We start from the raw sequence: 16,521 nt of genomic DNA on the forward strand, positions 1-16,521 counted from the left end.
AAAATATAAGACTCAGTCATGAAAATGATATGTTGAAGACCGATTTGATGCACACACAAAATAATAAAACTGAACTTATGAGACATAAGGGAATATTGGAAAATGAGTTGGCTAATGCAAATCAACACAAAGAGAAATTCAAGAAAAGTTTAGAAGAACTTGATAATATGCTTAAAAATCAGAAACCTAATGGAGATACTAATGGACTTGGTTTTGAAGTTGGTGAAACCTCTGGTACTACAAACAATCATGATCATAGTAAATCGGTAAGACAACCTAATGCTTACAAATTTAGTGGGAAATGCTTTAATTGTAACAAGTATGGTCATAGAGAAAATCAATGTAGATCTAAAAACTATCAGAACATTAATGGACCCACCGGTCAATGTTCCAAATGCAACAAAATTGGTCATAATTCAGAAAACTGGAGAATGAATGTAAGATTTTATGTTTGTGGAAGATTTGGGCACTTATCTAATCAATGTAGAACACATACCAGCATAGGATATGGAAAGGCTATTTAGAAGAACAATGTGAATTGTTATGCTTGTAACAAGATTGGACATATTGCAAAATTTTGTAGAAGTAAGGCATCACTGACAAATAATAAAGGACCTAGTTTGAAAGGCAAAGAGAAGGTACATGAGGTAAAGTAAGAATTTTCAAAATAGTGGATTAGAAAGAGAGATCAAAATGTTGATGAGACTATTCCTTCACTGATAGAGCAGAGTATTACTCCACTGACAGGAGATTCTTCATCCAACTGAAAAGAAACCTTTTGGGGTTATGGCAACAACTTGAAAATTGTGCAAGTTTACCCTTGGTTGATGGTAAGAAGATGATTTTCTTCTCTACCGGTAGATATGTTAAGTTTCACTTAATCGACAAGCATTTATTGTGGTTGTTGAAGGAAAAGACATTATAAATCAATGTTTTACCTCTTTTTCATTCATCGAGCATTCAAACTTCCTAAGAGCACCAAAAGCCCGAGCGAAGGCATCCTTAGAGAGAAGTGAATCAAGATCTTTCAAGCATCCAAACCTATCAGGTAGATTTAGGTATTTATCAATGGCTTCCTCCTCTGCTCTAGAATTCATTGCAAACCCTACTATTATAGAAGTGGTTAAATGCCCTAGGCTAGTTTTTAAGATTATCCCCGAAGTAGCAAAGCATGATGATACCCTAGGTTCTTTTTCAATAATCCATAAAGGAGTTGCTTATGTAGAAGACACAAGAATTTACATACATTTCCATATTGAGGAATTAGGTTTAGAAGAAATCATGAAAATGTATAAAAATGTTATCTGTGATGAAAGTGGAATTGTAAATCCAAAACATAAGGTTATTGAAACCCTAGGTTTTGTGGAAATCCTTGACATCCTAGAATTTCCTAAGGAAGTTGTAAGGATTGTGCTCAACAAATTTCATGGTGAATTCTTTTGGTTAGACTTTGTTCATAAAATCACAAAAGAAGTAGTTAGGGTTGTGACTGGCTTACCCTCCATCGGTAGCATTCCAAATAAGACCAAGAAAGTTTCAAATAACATAGTGATGACTTTAATAGTTGAAACCTATGACAACAGATCGCTGAGAGTTAATGATGTTAAAGATGAGAATGTTAGATTCATTAGCATGATCTTAGGATATAAAACCACACATGCTAACCGTTTGAACTCAGATTCTAGTCTATGTATCAAAAGTGTATATGATATGGTTAAGAATGATGTTAAGATAGATGTATGTGAGTGATTGAAAGATGAATTGATTGACAATCTGAAGAAAATTAAAGGAGATAAGAAAGGTACTTTCCGTTTTGGCAATCTTCTTGTATGCTTAATGCTATATCTTACAAAAGAGGTTCTTGGTATAGGCAAGAAAGACTTTGGTTATGACATACCAGTAGGGAAAGAACTATTGGACATCTTCATCGGTATGGGAATAGATAAGGACAACAATATAACAAAGTATTTTCAAACCTTTAAGGCAAAAATGAAGACAAGAGAAAGGTTACCACAAAGTATTGTTGACAAGTATGAGAAAGAAATTTGTTTTGTGATCAAGAAAGATGAAATTTGGATGGAGGTAGTTCTTCCTAGAACTATTTGGGTGACATAACTAGGATATGAGGCTGATGTAAACATAATTGAAATATATGCCAAAGCCCTACTTGAAGCCCCTAGAGAACTGGAAGAAAAAGTCTTTGGTAATGCTAAATCTATAGAGAGTGGTGTACAAACATTAAAACAAGGGAAGAAAAGGGAGAAATATATAAGGAGTGCAACCAAGAAAGTGAAAGAAATAAAAGAACATCATGAATATCACTGGTATCAAAGAAAGTGACTTGGAAGGATTACAACTGGAGGCTCATCTCTCACCAGTTGGAACTTCATCAAACAGTTAAATCCCTGCAGAGTTTAAAAGAGTAGATAGGAAGAGAAAACCTTCACTGATACCCTCTCCTACACCTAATAAGGTATGAAAGAAATAACAGGCAGTGAGGCCCCTAGCTAAGAAGATGACACCTAGAAAGAAAAAGAAAAAATAGGTCATTCCTCCACTTGAGAACCTACTAAATGAGATAACAGATGATGGAAATTTATCTAATGTTAGAAAATTGTATGATACATTTACCAATGAGGAGAAATAAAGTATATAAAATAGCATCATCTTACATCTAGATATTTATAAGAAATTTTTAATAGAGGTTGTAGATGATTTACCTAGTAATTTATATAGGCGGTTAGATGCTAAAAGGTTAGCTATTATGGAACTTGATAAAAAAATAAAGATTGAGAAACTGCTAGTTGTTCATCCTATGAATTCAGTTGAGGAAATTGATGAGTTGATCAGTGAAGCAAACAGAACAGTCTTCTCAAGTGGACATCGACAAGTAAGTCTAATGGTCGGCAGGGTAAATGAAATCTTAGAAGAGATAGCTGATAAATGGGACATATTCTTTGTTCAAAAAGAGAAACAAGAAGAACTTAAAAGACCAAAAACCTTCAAGGTATACCAAAAGGATAGAGACAAGGGAAAAGGCAAGGTAGGTGGACTACCTAATATAAAAGTGATACCACCACCTTTTGTTACTCCACCAGTATAGACCAATAGTGCACTGACTATTGATAATGTGGAGACTCCACATTCTCAGTAGTTGGTGTACTCCTAATTCTGAAATTTTGTATACTATGAATATAGACATTTAGGAGGTCAATATTGTAGTTGATAAAGAAAACACTGAGGAAAAGAAAAATGATGTTGCTACTGAGAAACTGACTGATAATGTTGAAGTTGGAACACAAGCTGAAAATGTTGAGGTAAAGACCCAAGTTGAACATGTAGAGCATATAGTGGAACACATTGAGATTGGAGTTAGTGAAATGGTTACTAATACTGTCAATGCAAGCATTGAGAAACCTATAGAGACTGAGATACCGGCTGCAAAGAATACAAAGAAACCTATTGAGATACCAATAGTGGATAGTGCAGAGGTACAAACAGAGAAATCAACAGTGGATAACACTGAAAAACCTTCAGAAAAACTAGTTGATAACACTATGAAATAGGAAGAAACACAAGTAGAGAAACAGGTTGATTCTCAGGTACACACAGAGATAGTGCCCTTGACAACTACTAAGAAGCCTAAACCTTTGCTAGTAGAAATACAGACATAAACTGACCCTCTAGAGGTCGAGACAAGCAAAGTTGTTACTACCACCAATAGCATGGAGATTGTGAAGGTAATTGGACAGTCATCCGGTACTTTTATGATTGAATTCAGACCCACAAATGTGACTGAAGTACTCGTAGATTCAATTAAGAAAATTACTGATTGTAATGCATTGGCCTACAAGGCTATAGATGATACAATACCCATTCTTAAATTGATTGCACCCAAGTGCAATGTAGATAATAAGGATTCTTTTAGTTAGTTAGACACATTGTCTAAGTACATAACCGACAATATACTGACTATAGAACAAATAAATGAAGAGAGATTTAAGGAGAAAATGGACAAAGAAAAAGAGAAATTCTTTGAAGAGTCAATAAAGAAGTGCACATAACATATTGATACCCTTTTACCAGCACTTAGCACAACAATAATGGAGTTCAAGGAACTTTATAGAGACACATGCAAGACTAATCTTTTGACAGTGGATATTGACAAGGAAATTAGCAAAGTGCAAAAACAAATTGATGACATAGCTAATAATATCATTGGTTCATCTGAACCAATATCAATTATTGAACAAGAACTTGCTAGATTTGAGGAGAAATTGGAGAAGTTAGAGAAGGAGAAGGAAATAATAAAAGGAAAAACAAAAGAGCTTAAATATAGACTCAGTCCAAAGCTAGATAACCTCATCTTTCTAAGGAAAGAGATCTTTGAGCCACTTATTCAAGGATAGAACACACTAGAAGAGAAAATGCATCATCTCACCGATACTATTCAGAGAAAAGAGGCAACATTGAAAGACAGTAATAGGTTTACTCAGAGCTTGAACATGATTTTAGCAATCTTATTCCAGATTGTAACCAACTGGTTACAAAGTTCCAGTCGATAACTGCACTCATTTGAAAGATTTTGACAACCTTTTTCATTGATGTCAAAGGGGGAGTAGTAGTACTAAGAAAAAAATATTTTAGAAGAGATCATCTGCTCAGGGGGGCACATAGTTTTGGTAAGATTTTTTGACTTCAATTTTGGAACTCAATTTTGGAACAAATTTTGAATTTTTCTCATGAGTGTTGCCATCAATACCGAAGGGGGAGATTGTTGGTATTGCATACTATAATGATAGTTAAAAGTGATTGAAGGTGTTGTCATTGATGGCAACCTTGCAATCTTATGGAACTAGCAGGCACCAACACTGCCAGACTCTACACCGGCAGATAGTTCACTGGCAGATAGTTCACTCGCAGTGACAATAATGTTTACCGACACCCTAGCTGACAGGATTTTGATTATTGTATCTAATTGCAATATCTTTTGGTAAACCGACATGGCATATTGTAATAAGACTCATATATAAGTATGAGATCTTGTAGATTATTTTGATAGATACACACATGATAGAGGATAGATATGATGGATGTGTAGAGCGAATATTGAGGAAAATTTTGTAGAAGGATTTATGGTTATTGTATGAGCTTAAACTAGTACTGAACCTAGCATAGCAGATGCTTTTTGGAGCAGTACATTATATTGGATTCTCATAATCCATTTTGTAAGTCAGTGAGACTTCCTTTTGTATTTGAGCAGTGAGCTCTAGGTAGTTGGCCTTCTTGCATGTGTAGGCACATTATTGTAAGTAATATCCATTCATTGGCCAGTGAGTGAATATTGTGGGTCATAAATCCCACCGAGGTTTTTCCCACACCAGGTTTCCTCACCAAAAATCTTGTGTTATGGTGTGATTTCTATGTTGTCTTTACTATTCTTATTTACTCCATTAATTCTTGTTTACCGTTACATTGTTTTTGAATGCAAAAGACTTAATAAGGTCAAAAAATCTGTTAACCGATTAGATACTGATTCACTCCCCCCCCTCTCTATATCTTTAGGACTATCATCAATCCTAACCGCTGAAAGGATGAAGAACTTGAAGTTACAAGATGAATTGAATTTTGTCAAGGAATTCATTATGAAAGATGCCCTTAATGAAAAATATTAGAAACTGAGTCAAGACAATTTTCTCATGAGAAATGAAATGCAAGCCCTAACAATGAGGATGTCAAAGGAGGTTGAAGATCGGGAGATGAATGAAGAAAACATTGGGAGATCTCTGAAAGATAGATCTGAAGAATGTATCTGGTTGGGTCATGAAAATAATATGTTGAGAATAGAATTAGTGCAATCCCAAAGAAATGAACAAGAACTTGAAAAACATATGATAATCCTAAGAGATGATTTGGTTATTGCGAGTACAAGGATAAATTTAAGGTTAGTTTAGCACAACTTGATGAAGTATTGAAAAGACAAAGACAAAATGCAGATTCCAGTGGACTTGGATTTGAACAAGGTCAAAGCTCTGGTACTGCAAATGAAGATCAGAACCATAAGACACTAATAAGGCAACTTAATGCTTACAAATTTAATGGTAGATACTTTGTTTGTAATAAATTTGGTCACATGGCTAGGCAATGTAGAAACAGAGCACATCAAAACTATAATCTACTCTTGGTCAATGTTCTAAATGCAATAAGTATGGTCATAAGACAAAAGTGCATAATGAATGAAAAATGTCATACATGTGGAATATTTGTTCATATGGCTAATCAGTATAGGTCAAGCAATCATACCATTTATAACAAAGTAATTCAAAAGAACAATGTTGCATGTTATGCTTGCAACAAGATTAGACATATAGCTAAGTTTTGTAGAAGAAAAATCCACTGGTTAGCAATGATGGATCAAATGATAAAGGGAAGGAAAAGATCAATGAAATACAGCAAGATCATAACAAGAAATGGGTCATGAAGTTAGATGATCAATCAGGAGATGGATTTGTTCTTCTTACTCAACCGGCAAAGGAGATTGCTCCTACACTAGTAGGAAGCCCATCTAGTAACTATGTCTGATGCCTTAGGGGTAGGAAAAAATTCATGAAAATATTTCTTAAGCCCCATAAAGGAGTTCTAGAAGATGTTCTAGACTTTGGAAAGGTTTATTTGATATGGATATGTTCGACCAAGATCCGCTATGTTCCACCAAAAGTCTTTCATATCAATGACGGATTAGGGTTTCTTTAAGGTTAAAAGGTTGAATCCATTTCATTTTTTATCACCTTACATTTAGAGTGATTAAGAGAAATACAGAGCAAGTCTAAGGCAATTCAATGTGATCAGATATCTTCTTTGTTGATTTCACCAATGATCGAAAGAGTTCTCTAGGGTTTCACTAGCAACCATTTCTCAGGGACATCAAAATCATTTTTCATCATGGAAGCGAGATCATTCTCTTTACTTATTTTCATTGAAAATCCAACTGTTGTCAAGGTTAAGGATCATTCTAGACTAGTTTTCAAGCAATGCCCATATATTGCAACCTTGGATGATTTGGTTGCTGCATTTTATCATGTTCTGGAAGGAGTTGTTTATGTGGAAGATGTCAAAGAATACATTCACTGCCACATTGAGGATCTATGTAGTAGTGACATAAAGAGCATGTATATGAGTGATTTGATGGGTGACTCCAAATAGATCAAGCCTCAATAAAAGCACATTCAGGATCTAGGGTTTACTAGCATTCTTGATATCCTCAAATTCATCTGATATGTATTGAGAATATTTCATAGAGAGTTCATTTGGTTAGATAGACCTTATAAGTTCCAAAAGGAATCCATTAGGGCCATCACTAGTTTTCCATAGATTGGTCAGCATCTAGAGAAAAAGATTTCAAATGATCAAGTTAACAAACTCACCAGTGCAACTTCGGACCAATGATCAATGAGGGTCAGCACCATCACTGATAGAGACATTGTATTTGGCAACATGATCGTTGGGTATAAGCTAACTTAATCTTATCATCTCAATTCTATTTCTATCTCCTACATATATGTCGCACATAAAATTATGAGGGAAAATGAGAAGATATATCTTTGTGGATGGATGTCAGATGAGTTGTTAATTAACCTTCAGAAGATCAAAGGAGAGAAAAAGGGGATATTCCAGTATGGAAATCCTATTATCTGTTTGATGCTATTTTTCCTTAATGAAACTCCCAATTTTGGAAAGAGATAGTGGACATTTGATATCCTGCTAGGTAGACAACTGAAACAATCTATTGCTTGTTTGGGTAGTTAGTGAGATGATTAGGTTTTGGTTTATTTCGAGGCATTTCAGAAAGAAATAAAATCCAGAGAGAGGGTTCCTAGACATATTGTTGAAAAATACTCAACCGAGATCTTCTTTATGGTAAAAAAGGATGAAACCTTAATGGAAGCAATTAAACCCCTAAAGATATGGATAGAAAAGATGAGATGTGAGGTTGATGTTGAGAGTCTGAATGCTTATGCCAAGATGTTGATTGATTCTCCTATTGATGAGGCTGAAAAATCCTTTGGTAATCAAAGCAAAAGAAGCAAAAGTTCAAACTAAATTCAATCAGAAGAAGAGGGAGAAACAACAAGGCAAGGCCGATAAATTTATTGAAAAAGTATCCTAGGACATCAAGGCCTTAATGGATGTTTTTCCAACATAAGGAAGGAAGAAGAAAGAGCCTGAAACCTTCATTAAGCCTATTCCATTAGAATCTAAAACTGAAGATGACACTCCCCTAGCATTCAAGAGGGTATTGAGGAAGAAAGGTGAGGAGTCTAAGGAGGAAGCAAGGAAGCAATTGTTAAGAAAGGTCACAATCAAGGTACCAACCACCAAACCTGAAAAGAAAAGAGGTCCAAAGAAAACTTCTCATACAGGTTCTACACCATCTAGTACTAGCAGAAGAAAGAAGATGGATGACACCAACCTTGCTATTGTATCAAGTAATATAACTATAATCCCACCCAAGATATGTGCAGAACTAATAGATGAAATCACTAAGGATGGTATGTTGAAAAATGTATAATTCTACTATGAGCACATAGATAATGATGATTAGAAAGAAATTGAGGAATTAGTTTTGTTACATCTAGATATATTTAAGAAAGTTTTATTGAAAATTGAGAAGCAAATACTGATACAACTATATGACAATCTAGATGCTAGGAGATTATCTGCTATGGAGGAGAAAAGCACATAAAAATTAAAGAGTTATTAACTACTTGTGGATCAATTACTCCAAATGAATTGGATATGACCCTTGACATTGCAACCAGAACATATTTCATATAAAGAATAGGATAATTATTCTTAGGTCTGGTAGAGTTAATGAAATAATCAGTGAAACCCACAAGGCATAGGTTTAATTCTCTGTTGACAACCTTGGGTTCTACACTTCACTAAAAGCTAAAAGTGACACTACTAACATCTTAGTTTAAGGGAAAAGAAAAGGTATAGTGGGTTCCTCACCCACAATTTTGAAAGATATTAAGACATTGGATATAGAGCCCCTGATAGAATCTAATGTACATGACACATAGGAGATACTAGAAAAAGTAGATATACCAACAGATTCACAAAATGTACATGTTATAGATGTTGAGGAAAATAGTCATTTGGATTAGACTATATAGGTTAAGGATATAGTTCATGTGGAACTGATAGTAATAGAAATTGCACCAAGTGGCAAAGCCACCGGTGTAAAATAGAAAGGTATTAAAGTTAATCAACCATTAGAAGAGAAGGGAGGGAACTGGTAGCAAGCACATCATTATTGTCAATTGACACCTCATTGGTAGAGAAAAAGAGAATAACTGACATGATTTCTACTGAGCTCATGATGATGGTTGGTCAAAAGATGATGAAGGAAGGATCAACAAACAAATGAATAATTGATAAATCAATTCTAATTTTGCAGAGACTGTTAGGATAATCAGTGAACAATTGAGAGGGGGGGGGTGAATTAGTTGTTAACATATTACAACAATTAATCTACAATACAACCCTAAACCCAAGGACATAAACATTTAAATACCAATGAAGTAGAAATAGATGTCAGTAGACACAGATACCGGTAAACAATGCAACTCAATAATAAAATAGATAATCAATGCAAAGAAACCATACCACATAACATCAAGATTTGTATGTGGAAAGTCCAGTAAAGGGAAAAACCATGGTGGGAAGCCTACCCATAGTCAGATGATACTTCTGCAGAAAGTATGTGATACAATGAGGGGCCTGCACATGCAAGAAGGCACATTGCCTAGAGTGTACAGCTCATTACAAAACAGTCTCACTGACTACAAAGGTTAAAACCACCGCAAGATATTTGGACAACAATACAATAGAATGAAATGCCAGAGATAGCATCTACCATGCCTGATCACAGTCCTAGTTAAGCTCAACACCGGAGGCCTTTGACCTCTTCCTTAAACCCAACTCGATCCTCAATGATCGACCTAATCCTCTACCTGAATGATATTACAATATTCACACATTGCATTCCATACCCATTTTTCTACAATGAGATCTTACATCAACTTATACCAACCATAAGACCTAAAACCAATTAGGTCGACCACCTAAAAGATATTACAATAAGAACGTTACATAAATTCATATTACAATGATATGCCATGTCAGCTTCAGACTAAAACAATATTAACCAAACCATAAAACATCTTGGTAACATGTAGAGAACACGTTAACATGATACCGGTCCATAACCTAGATAGCCACAAGACTTATGCTAAGTCCACCATGCCAAAGAGATGTCTCCAATTGATTGAAGCATGATCAAAGAATATCTTCAGCATCTTGAAAGCTGCACCAACACCACTTATGCATCCCATTGAGAATTCTAAATGAAATCTCTATGGGTAAAGCCTCAAACTTGTGCTGATAAGGGTTTACCAGAGTGTATGATAGCAGCTGATTACCAAGTTAATACCATTTGATCAAGAAATTCTCCATAAGAACGTACAACATGTAACCAAACACATTCCATAGATCCAAACATTTTAGAAGTGTCCAACAGATAGTCTCTTCTGCTGGTAACACTAGTGTGATGCTAAAATTGTGGTTAGTACAAGATAGGCATACACATATAATGAGACAATAAAAACATAATTGAAAAGCTTAATTGAAAAACTAAATCAAAGACGCAAACCATAAGCCAACCTTGAAATGTCCCATTTTCTTCTATTCTTGAGGACCTTAAAGGTGTTGGATTGATGGACTCTCAGCAGAGCAATGACATCCAAAGTGGAAACTCGAGTTGAGTAGCTAATTGATCATGATTGATTATGGAGATGATATGAAATGCATGATGTAAGAAACTAGATTAACATGCTATGATCAATTCCAAATCTAATTACTAGAAAATTGAAATGCAAATTTCCTATAGTAATGATGCCTAAATTGATATGAGATGGGATCCATATTGCTCCAAAATGAGGGGTATTTATAGGAATTCCAAGGCCAAAGATGAGGTGGCAGGAATCGACGGTCTAGATTTGATCTGAAGATATCAAGGGTCAAGATTGAGGAAGTTGGAGAAGAGGTTGGAGGAAGGGACACTTTTCATCTCTGTGGTGACAAGTGTCAAGGAGCCTTGATCATGAGAGGGCAAGTGTCCAAGGGAGGAGACATGTGGCAAAAGTGCCATGTGTCTCAAGGAGAGAATATCCACACCATGAGAGGTTAGGATAAGGAGGTTAGAATGTGCAAGATAGAATAGGTTTAGTTAGAGCCAAGATTAGATTGAATGGATTAAGTTAGGGGATGGTTAGGTTGGGTGGTTAAAGTTAGGAGTCATGTTCTCATTTGAATTTAGAAATTAAAATAATAGAAAAATGGTAATTAATCTCAACAAACTTGAGTTTGTTAATCTTAATTAGGGATTAGAAGAATTGATTAGTATGGGGAGACATTAATTAATTGAGAATTAATTAATCAAAGGGGAATGTGAGATGAACTATATAAATAAATCATTTAGATTTATTTACTAGTAGATGAATAGAGAAATTAATTAAATTGCTTGTGAATTCAATTAATTGGGAAGGGGAATTAATCAAATAACTGCATATTTAATTAACTATCTTCAGACCATTTTTAGGTGTATACATTTTGCCCCTCTTTGAAGCGATGTGTGACGACATGTTGATTCAAAGAATAATCTCAATATGATGATGTTGTTGATTTGATAGAATGTAGATTTGATCTTGATTTGATGCAGATTTGGTTTCAATGTGATACTGATTTGATTTGGAGATGATAAATCTCGATATGATGTAGATTCAATGTTTGAGATGATATGATGTCGATATGATGTGGATTTGATTTTTGAGATGATAAACCTCAATATGATGCCCCTGATGCTGATTGATAGATATGTGGTATGATGATGCCACAGACATTGATTGATAGGTATACGGTACGATGATGCCCCCTTAGGAGATCAATTGAGATAATTGACCTTTGGAGTTTTTGGATCTTTGTGAAATTGATTTCCCGATAAACTAATGGATGATTCCTGTAACTATGGTTGATGAAAGTGCGAGTTCTTCGATCACTTTGATGTGGTTCTTGATGTGATGATTGATAGAATTTGATTGAATTGATAGGATTGATGAGATTGAGATCAAGTTTGGTTTCAGGAATGGCACCTCCTGTATAAGACAAAGATGATCAAAGCGTCTAGTTTTAGGAACGATATATCCTGTATAAGACTTGATCAAAATGTCTAGTTCTAGGAAGGATTCATCTTGTATAAGACATGATAGAAAGGATCAGATGAGATGGATTGATAGAATTGACAAGATTAATTGGCTAAAGAACTGACAATTTGTTGATATCATGTTGCAGGAAGATACATATATGCTGATGTGGGTTCATTTGAGGGGGTAGCATAAGATTCACATTGGGTTTTTTTAGATTTTTTTTAAAAATTCCATATGCCTCACAAAAAATTTATTAGCATTTTCGCGAGATGGGTTGGGGAGAAAATTACATTTTTAAGATGGGTTTTTTGATTAGTGAAATGAGTTGTTTAGATTTTTTTTTTAAATTTCACTTTGAAGCCAAAATTTTTTTTTATTATCACGCATTTTTTTTTTGTATAAAAAAATACATTAAAAAAAAATGATTTTTTATTATTTTTTGGAAATTTGGTGGGAGAGGAGGCGATGGAGCAGAGGTGGAGGTGAAGGCCCACCATGAGCACCACCACAGCCACTGTCGGTGCCTTAGGTGCCACCGCAGGCGCCAACCGCGGGGGGGGGGGGGGGGGGGGGGGGGGGGGTGGAACCCGTCAATTTTTATTTTTTTTTTGTCTTTCTGATTTTTTTATTTTTTATTTTTTTTATTTTCTAATTTTGATTTTGATGATTTTTAGATTTTTAGATTTTTGACTTGATTTTTGGACTTTTTTTATGATTTTTTGATTTTTGATGATTGCTGATGATTTGATTATTTTGATTTTTTGATTTTTCTCAATTTATACTTGATTTGATTATTCTGATTTTTTTTTTGATGATTTGATTTGATTTGGACTTGGAAAAGATGAGCATTGTGATCCCATGCAGAATGAAATGCAAATCTACTTTAAAATGCAAATGCAGATGCAAAAGAAATGCAGTGATTGAACTGGTCATGGAGTCATTGCTTTGTTTCATCATTGAGCCTTTAAAATGTGGGAAGTGAGTGTAAACATCAATAGTATAATTGAACCATGATGACCTGAGCACTACTTTCCTTGGTTTTGATATTTCAAGTTAGCATAAGCATCGAGGTATAATTGACCCAAGATGACTAGAGTGTTGCTTGCGTAAAACAGGCAATATTAACCATTTCTATATGCAGGTCCGAAATGTCTTCCATGATACTCTAATGTTCATTTCCTTAGACAACTTTGCACATATTGATGATTAATTTACAAACAGTAGACAAGAAAAGTATCATGTTCCTTCCTTGTTCCTCTAGTCAAAGACATCCTAGAGTTACTCAGAAATCATGATAGTGAAAATCCAAATAAAATAGTTGAACCATTATTGCCAAAGTGTTAAGATCATGAGTCAAGATATATCATCCATTGATATGTGATAGTTAATGGTTGATAATGTGATCTTATGTTCAATGTTGGATGTGTCTTAGTTTTTCGCTTGACAAGCATTGTCTAACTATTATTCTACCTGCTTTGATTAAGTTCAAAATGATCAAAAACTTTTTTCCCCCAGCTAGGTTCAAGATTTTGCCCCCAACCTAGAAACAAACCTTATTATGATATAGTCAATGATCCAAACCATGATAAGAAATCACCTGGGATGCCTGCGTATGCACAAAAGGCTTTATGATGAATATGAATAGCACTGATGGAACAGAATGCAAGTGGAAGAAAATGTGAACCAATAGATGGCAGAGCTAGCCGACAGATAGCGCATGTTTGCCAGGTTTTCACCATCTGTTTTTATTGCCCTTTTTCTCATATTTGATTTTGCTGTTTTTTTTTTTTTGCTTTTTCACTATTTTTGGATTTTTCTGCTTTTTCCAATGCTTTTGGATTTTTCTGTTGTTTCCAATGTTTTTGGATTTTTCTTCTTTTTCCAATGTTTTTGGATTTTTTAGACATAAATTTTTTTCAAATGCATGCTATTGATGGGTTCCTTGAGCTGATCTTTGTCTTGTGTTGATAGCTGATATGCCCCTGACCCAAATACTGTTGTGACCACAAATGGACCTAACTAGTTTGGTTCAAATTTTCCTTTCTTTTCTTGATTTGATTGATTTCATGGATTTTTCTTTAGTACTAGATCAAGTCCCCATTGGCAGAAAGGCCAAGATGTTGCTAAATCATGAAGTTCTTGTGTTGGTGCATGGACCAAGTTCCCATGGATCTGGCATTGTTTTCACGTTCTAACTATTTGAAAAGAATCTCGTTCCATAGTTGGCCAATAATAGCCCAAGTGTATGAGTTTTTTTGAAAGGGTAAGACCACTTGAATGAGTGCCACAAATGTTGTTATGGACTTTCTTTAAGGCCTTCTCAGATTCTTCTTGTTTGAGACATCTTAAGAGAGTACTGTCTAGACCTCATTTAAATAGGGTATCCATGATGAGAGTATAATGGGAGGATTGGCGAATAAAGTTTCTCTTTTGGTTCTTTGATAGGTCAAGAGGTAATGTGTTATCTTTCAGGTATGTGTAAGTTTGGCCATAACGGGAAGAATTATTATGTCCAATAAGTTGGCAGATGGTTTGGGAATCCAGACAATTATGAGAAGGGTATAACAACTCTTCAACCAAGAATTCATAACACTCTTGATTTTCCTGTGTTTGTAATAGAGAAGAAAGTGTTGCCATGGCATCTGCTGCTTTGTTATCATTTCTTGGAATTTGTTCAAAAGTGATTTCAAGAAAATATTTCTTGAAGTCATCCACCATCTTTTTTTAAGGCATGAGTTTGTCATATTTTGTTTGATAGTCATCATTGATTTGATTAATGACAAGTTGAGAGTCTCCAAATACTTGAAGTTGTTTAATGTTCCATTTTGTAGCCATTTTGATAAATAGAATGCGTACTCCTGATTTATGTTGTGCCATTCTATTGATGTTTGGTCTTGATCTACGTTGTGTTCCCTTATTGATGTTTTCTCTTGGACTAACATTTGGGTGATGTATTATAAGATCTGGATCGAACCCTGGAATGTTTGTGTATGACCAGGTAAAATTGATTTACCATCTTTTGAAGGATTTCAAATATCTTTTCCTTGTTGGTTCTGATAAAGAGATTGTTGGTGGATGTAGATCGATTGTGTCTATGATAATTGCTAGTTCTATTAGGATATATGACTTCTCTTGATAGTACACATGTAAGGTGTCAAATCTCCCATCTTTTGGCACATCAAGGAGGTTTTCATCGATAGATGCATCCTTTATTTTTACTTTTTCATGGTCTAATGTTGCCAATAAATGGTTTTCAGCATTATACTTGATATTGTTTTCTTTATTTTCATTTTTGCGACTACGAGATTTGGCACCTATTTGACTTGAAGATACGTTAGCGGAATCCCTGGTGGAAGTTGTTGTAGGTTTGATTTCATTAAGATATAAGGATATAGCATGGTCATTAGGTAAGGTATCAATGTTAGTATGTCCTTCATTTTCCCAGTCCATAGGTTCAGGATAGCTTAAGGATAAAGGATCTTCAGGTTGATATGTTTCAGAGATATTGGAAGTCATGATAGAGATGTCAGATCTTTCAGTAGGTATTTCCATGTCTAGGATGATACTCTCATCAGAATGACCTTGTACAAGAAAATCCTGATCGTCCTCGGTTAAGTCCATGTCAGCCATATGTGATTCTGATTCAAGTAGGCTATTTCCTAAAGTTTGTTCTGCATATGTGTGAACTACATCAACACCTACATCTGCTTCTTCCCTTTCAATTTCAATTTGCTCTTGTTTGTTGTTCCATGATAATGAATATTCTTTGTTCCCTTGATCTTTTAGCTACATTTGTTCTTCCATGTTTGACAAAATTGATGCAAATGATTGTTCCTTGGATTGTGTGTTTGAATGTGCTTCCTCTCTGTTATGTGAAATAATGATCTCTTGAGTTGATTTGAGTTTATTACCACACTGCACTCGATTTAAGTCGGCTGATATTGTGATTTGCTATCCATTGTATGGAAGTTTTAAGCACTAATGACATGTTGATGTAATAGCTTGTATGTCCTATATCCATGGTCTTCCCAAGAGTATGTTGTACAGTAGTTCCAAATCTAGGACTTGGCATGCTGTGTTTTCTGCAAAGGTCCCACTTTGATGGGTAATACCACAACTCCTTTAGAGGAATTCTGTTCTTCATTATGTGCTTTGATTTTGATCTTTTTCAAGGGATCAAATGCATCTTCTGAATAACCTAGAGCATGGACAAGACTTAATGAGAAAATATTTAAGCTAGCTCCCCCATCTATTA

The sequence above is a fragment of the Cryptomeria japonica genome, chromosome 1 (genome assembly GCF_030272615.1).
Source record: "Cryptomeria japonica chromosome 1, Sugi_1.0, whole genome shotgun sequence".
NCBI classification, from domain to species: domain Eukaryota; kingdom Viridiplantae; phylum Streptophyta; class Pinopsida; order Cupressales; family Cupressaceae; genus Cryptomeria; species Cryptomeria japonica.